A 6,427-nucleotide genomic window follows, 5' to 3' on the forward strand; every position below is an offset into this window, starting at 1 on the left:
ACATTGATCGGTCGGCCATAATGCCAGTGGTGTCTGGGAGGTCACGAGGGCGCCAAGTGTCAACATGGATGTTGCGGTGGCCTCAGAGTACACAGATGGCCGGAATTCTGCCTAAGGACCACTGAATTTTAACGGAGCTGACAACAGAGACATTGGCTGCCAACACACCCAAATATCGATAAGTATCAATCGCTGGAAAGCTTTTTGTTTAAATTATCAAATCAAGGAGATGATACCTTGTCAGAACAAAGCTTGTTGACGTATGATTATTTGTTTGTTGTTTGTTCACTTATTGTTCAAGTGTAAAAAGTCAGAAAATTCTTGCAAAATCTCAATGACACAAAAAAATTACGTGACCGGCCAAATCTGACCCTCAAACCCCTAGCTTGACTCCAATGTTTTAAGATATCTTACCCCTGTTCTCATTGTCTCGCTGTCAAGAAATGGGAGACTATTGTATAACATCACTTTGAGGAAATGGAAAGATGACGACTCTGCCCTGGTTATGAGTAAGGTCAGTAGAAAATAGGAAATACCATCAATCTAAAGTGACCTTGAGAGTTTTAAAAGGCGCTGATAAATGAAATGTATTATTATTATTATTATCTTAATCCCTGTGTGTATTAGTACGCATAGTTGTATTGGCAGTTACAAGTTTAAGTGACATACTCTCCATGTCACAGAGTCAAGGAAATGACAAGCCGATGTCACTCTCTGAATATGATGTCCAAAAAGAATTACAAAAAAAATCAAGCTAAAGGCCCAAGCTGCAGCATTTAAAACAAGGACAGAAAAGTCCTGTTATTCAGGACAGCATACAAGGCAGACAAAAAGTAAATATTCTTCACTTTTCACAACAATTTGAGGACAAAAGCGTATTTCAAGTTTCAGTATTTGAATGTTCGCAACACAAAGAAGATAAATAATTTAGAATCTTACTTTGGGGCCACAAGTAAGCAAAATGAAAGTATTTGACTTGTGGCATTAAATATCTTAGACCTGATTTTGTTATTCATTTGTACTCATTTTCACAGAGTTTGTTGTAAGGTGCTAAAACATTCGTCGAAACAAAAGCTCAAAGGGATGAATGAATTTTGAATCATAATCCGCATGTTTTGGCTTGCTCTAAAATCTCGATGTAATACGTGTATTTGTTGTCAGACCATCCTTGCCTTTTTTGTTTGGGGTTACTTTTATGTTTTTGCTTCTTAGTTTAATAACTTTTTTCTCACTCTGGGTACAGTCGTACGCGTGAAAATAAACCATTGAAATAAATTCAATTAGAAGTGGAGGAAAACAGTAATGGACTGAATGTTGAATGTTCTTCTTTCTTATGGCAAGTCTGCCTGAAGGAGGGTTGATGTTGGTAACATGAAGGATTATCATTCTGGCTCTGATCGTGCTATGATGTATACCAGTGAATCACATGTCCCGCCACACCCTCACAGAACTCAGGTGATGCCATGCCAGACGAATGACTTCACCCAGACGTCAAGACAGACCATGCGTCAAATTTGAGATTACTGGCAAAGGAAATTGCACACAATGGAAAGTTAATCAAACCAAGGAAATCACCATTTGAGTAATAAGATGAGAAGCTTGAATGTGTCAAGTTTGATCAAGGGACATTTCGTTTTTTTCTTGCCATTCTATTTCTTCATTTCCTTTCGGCTTTTCCCTTCAAGGGGTCGCCACAGCGAATCAGTAACCTTCATCTTCAGAGGTATGATACGCATGTCTGCCATTCTATTTAAAAAGGAAATTCCACTCTTAATCACAAAGAGCTGCATATAGCTTTCAGTTTGTAGTGTTTCGCAATGCCTTAATACTACCTCTATGAATGTTTCAACATGGTTAGTCTTTACATCTGGAATGCAGAATCACTTGTTTACATTCAAAAAATTTCCATTTTGCAAAAAACAACAACATGACATCTGGGACATCACATTCATCTTCAGAAGACCTTAAAGAAAGACACAGGATTTGGTTTACCTTTCGAGACACGAGGCCATTTAATTAGAAAAGAAATTGGATGCAACTGTTTTACATACATTTATCACAGATACTAAAGCCATCTTTTAAATGGCTTTTTAAAAATTAACAGTTCACTGATGAGTCTGAATTTATAGTTGCGCACCTTCAGTGTTGCCATATGTGCCCCCTATATTGGTTGAACATTTAAATATGCATGAGATGTTCTGATTGGTGCCAATTACAATACGGAACAATCATGAGTGACTCCCGCCAATATCGATTGCACAGTTTTAGAGCTGCTTACTAATGGTTATTTAAAGGCTAACCGACGCCACCTGTTATGTCCATAATTTGTAAAATCACTTGAAATGACTTCCACTGAGCATATTTTACAAAAGATTTCACCGCATATAGCTATATTTTACATTTTAAGACTCAACGCTGAACATTCAGGAAGTCTTGTTTTTGAGTTGGTGACGAGGCCTACCGTGATGTCACGTCTGGAACGCCCCTGACCGAGAAAGCAACACAATGCATTTTGGGTACTTGGTTTGGTCTGAAAACTCGTGTTGATCCGTGTTGATGGTGAAATTAGACGGAAAACACATAAATAACGCGATGGCGAATCGTGTGTTCCACCAAGACTACCATTTGATACTAGCTGACACAAATTCCCAGCAGACAAATCAGACCATTTCCAACGGAGCGTGGGCGCCATCTGGTGCATTTTCTGGGACGCTACATTGGAGTCCAGACGCCTCAAAATTACATGGAAGGACTTCCTTAATCGATTGCAAACATTTATGCTTTCCTCTTTAGAACTATTTGAATCATATTCATAACTGGATGAGTAACAAGAAAGCATCTTCTAATTTCGCCATCAACACGGATCAACACAAAGTTTTCAGACCAAACAAAGTAACGCAAAATGCATTGTGTGTTGCTTTCTCGGTCAGGGGCATTCCAAATGTGACGTCACGTAGGGGATCGTCATCAACTCGAAAACAAGACCTCCTCGCGAGTCTTAAAACGTAAAATATAGCTATATGCGGTGGAATCTTTGTAAAATACGCTTAGTAGAAGTCATTTGAAGTGATTTTACAAATTATGGACACAACTTGTCGGGAGGCATCGGTTGTCCTTTAAGGGTTTTTTTCCAGTTTCATTTTGAAAAGATGACTCGTATGACTAATTGACTAGTCCCCGTGTCATCCTAACACGTAAGAGATGATAATGCTTAATGTGATGTTTCCATTGCCTGATACATGGCACGGGATGACGGTCATGTACTTATCGGAGGATTTCGGCCAATCATTGTCGGTGCCCGATCAATCCAAGCACCTCCACCATCTGTTCTTCTATGAGTATATTTTACAGGAAACATGACTGACAAGCATGACAAACACCTATTGCTAAAACAATTGTGCAAGAAAATGTGGGTTTTTTTTGCATTCCTTATTTTTGTTGTGTGATAGTCTCCCATTCCTTGACTACAGTGACCACTGAGTTTACTTCCTTAACCAAATGTGTCAAACTCAAGACCCAGGGGCCAAATCCGGCCTACTATGTCATATTATGCAACAAATCACAAGTGCCAACGTCCCAAATTCTGTATCAAAATATCAACTTGTGATTTGGAAGAATATGAGATTTTGCTGTAATTGTGGTATCCTGTTGACACATAAATGCTTGGACTGATTTCAGAACTAGTAATTTGTTGAAAACTTTGTGGTTTCACTCTCATAACTGCCTTCTAAGGGGAGGTGTAACTTGAAATTAAGACATGACTCAAATGATTTTGACAGCCTTCAACTAAGCTAATGCTTTAAAAACTTTTTTTCCACAAAATGTAAGTATAAAAATAGATACATGCATTTTCTCTCCACATTAATTGTGTTTTCATTTTCGGGCAGCTCAGAAAAAAATCTGTCACAAAGGGGGTTTTACTACATTTTGAACTTGAACTAGTAACCATAGTGGGGTCCAAAAAGACCCCATAAAGTCATAAACACACCAGCAGGACATGGCATGTGGTGCGTCTAATCACTTTAATTACGGCTCTTCATGAAACGTATTTAGCAACACGTGTTATTTTTGTCATTGGCCAAATAACTGAGACCGTGAGACTCATACTTGGCAAATGTATTAAGGCCAGTCACCACAATCGTTCCTACCTGGATACAAAGGGTTCCAAAATGCCAGTCTGAACTCCCATGTCCTGCAGTAAAAAAATCTGATACAAAGACGTTTATGGCCCCTGTTTGTTTATTACCCAGCTCATAAATAACTCACTGTCCCCATGTCAGCGACGACCATGTTAATCCTAATTTAAATGTAGCAGAAGAGGTGAAATGAATCGAATGGCGAAACGGCGCGGCTCAACCACACTCGTAGCAAAAGCCAAAGAACGATGTGTTTTATTTTTGCATCATAAATATGATCAATAATAGGCATAGGGTGGTCTTTGTCTGGCGTGTTTGTCACGTAAATTAATGTACTTTGTTCATGTGAGACCGAAATGCGTCTTACCTGTGAAGTTTTCTTTTTTTCCCCCTTGTACCCGGAAATGGCAAACCCGATACTGTCACTTCAATCACAAAGACGTCAATCTGTATCGCGAACGTGGGGCCGAAAACGACGACAAAAAAGACTATAAACTTCCCTTTTGGTTAATTTTTGTTTTTTTAGGTATCGCCGTCGGTTAAACCAATAAAAAGGCTCGATATCTCAGGTGTAGTTGGACCTGCTCGGGCGGAGGAGGGGGCAGGAGGGAGTTTCTCACATAAAGCACTTGCGAGTCGTCCATTGTAGGGGGAAAAAAAGCGAATGCGGGTGGAATTTTGACACGGAAAGAGTCACACATCTTTTCATTCCCATGTAAACAAACACGTCTATTATTTCTATGTTGTTTTCTACGCTCTTATATAATGCTTGACATTGCGAATAGGTCCGAATAATAACGCCACAATTATTGTAAGCCTCGTTGCAAAGTACAATAAAGCTCAATCTTAAATTAAAGGCCTTTTTGGAACAAAGGACACGTACTTAAACACCTTCGCCCCATTTAGAAACATTTTTGTCAGTGAATATTGTGTCATATTTGACACAGTGAAAGGTATGAATTAAATAACATGTTATTTTATTAGATTAGATGAGCCTTTATTTATCTCACAGTGGAGATCTCACAGCAGCAAAACAAAAAACAAAATAGAGGAGCGGCTGTAAAGGCAGACACTCGCAGCGCCATCTAGAAGGCAAAAACAAAACAAAACAAAAAATACAAAAGTTCAAGTTGTTCCTCTGTTTCGAAAACATACTCTACGCATGTGTTTACTGTCCCTGATTCGAGAATTTAACTTTGAATTCATTATATATGTATAAACACAAATCTAATAACATTTGTAAATATGAAATATGTTTGGCATTGATGAGTGTCAGCCATGGCTGTTTTTAGAGCAGGATGGAGATGATAAACCATTTTAATAAATACACATACTTCTAACTTTGATACATCCTTCTGAAGTAACAACTTTGCTCAAACTAACCTCAGGTACATATATGATATTGAATAAAAAACAACTTCGTGAAGACACTGTTCAAATTATCAACAATGATTTAACAAAGTACAGTGAGACCTCAACTTACGAACTTAATTGGTTCCCAGACAGAGTGTGTAAGGTGAAAAGTGTGTATCTCAAAAAAAAAATTTCCATAAGAAACCATTAAAATGGGAATAATCCGTTTCCGGGTTTCCATAAAATACACTTTTCAACTAAATAAGCCTTAAAACTACACACAACATACCTTATTCTATGTATAATAAATGTGCTATTGTATTGTAATGAAAGAAATACACTGCATTGTGTCATAAAGTCACTTTATTTACATTTGTGATGGTCATTTATGGCTTGATGGAATGGCATTGGAGGTCGAAGGTCAAAGGGAATTGCTGTTTGGAAAGAGAGGCGCATTACATGAGGACTGTAATTAAAGAAATAAACTGTGCTGTAAAATAAAGTTTTATTTACCTTTTTGATGGTCGTTGATGGCTTATGGAAGGAGAGTCACCTTCCATAAGGACTGTTGGTAACTTAACCTCTGGTGCTGTTCGGTCGTGTGCTTTCGCCGAAGATCACTCCGCCAGCCGTGGTGGGTGTGTATTATGAAAATAGTGCTTATTATAAGGTTTAATTTTGATAAATTTGACGTTTGTAAGACGAAAAGTTTGTAAGATAAGGTGTTTGTAAGTTGAGGTCTCAGTGTAGTATGTTTCAGTCAAACAATATGAAACAACTTCACATTGCATGTTCCAGCAAAACGTTAATGCTCGATAACATTTTCTATAAATCTTTGAAAGTGTTGACATTCCTTGGAACTCCCATTGTCATCACGGATAAGCTATTTTTAAATAACTCCTGGGGGAGTGCTTGGTGTAAGTATATTAGAATTTAAG

At 38.0% G+C, this 6,427-nt stretch overlaps 1 protein-coding gene across 2 annotated transcripts in view; it reads right to left on the reverse strand.

The window, feature by feature from the left end:
* The window catches only part of lnx2b (ligand of numb-protein X 2b), a 29,666-nt gene extending 24,898 nt beyond the window's left edge, over positions 1 to 4,768 (reverse strand). For both annotated transcript variants that reach the window (XM_088989831.1, XM_088989830.1), the window contains exon 1: positions 4,504 to 4,768. The gene's annotated coding sequence lies outside the window, so the exon portion shown is untranslated. The remainder of the gene's footprint in view (positions 1 to 4,503) is intronic.
* Between the last annotated feature and the right edge of the window lie 1,659 nt (positions 4,769 to 6,427).

Source organism: Hippocampus bargibanti, linkage group LG02 (assembly GCF_051943395.1).
Source record: "Hippocampus bargibanti isolate YZ-2025 linkage group LG02, ASM5194339v1, whole genome shotgun sequence".
NCBI classification, from domain to species: domain Eukaryota; kingdom Metazoa; phylum Chordata; class Actinopteri; order Syngnathiformes; family Syngnathidae; genus Hippocampus; species Hippocampus bargibanti.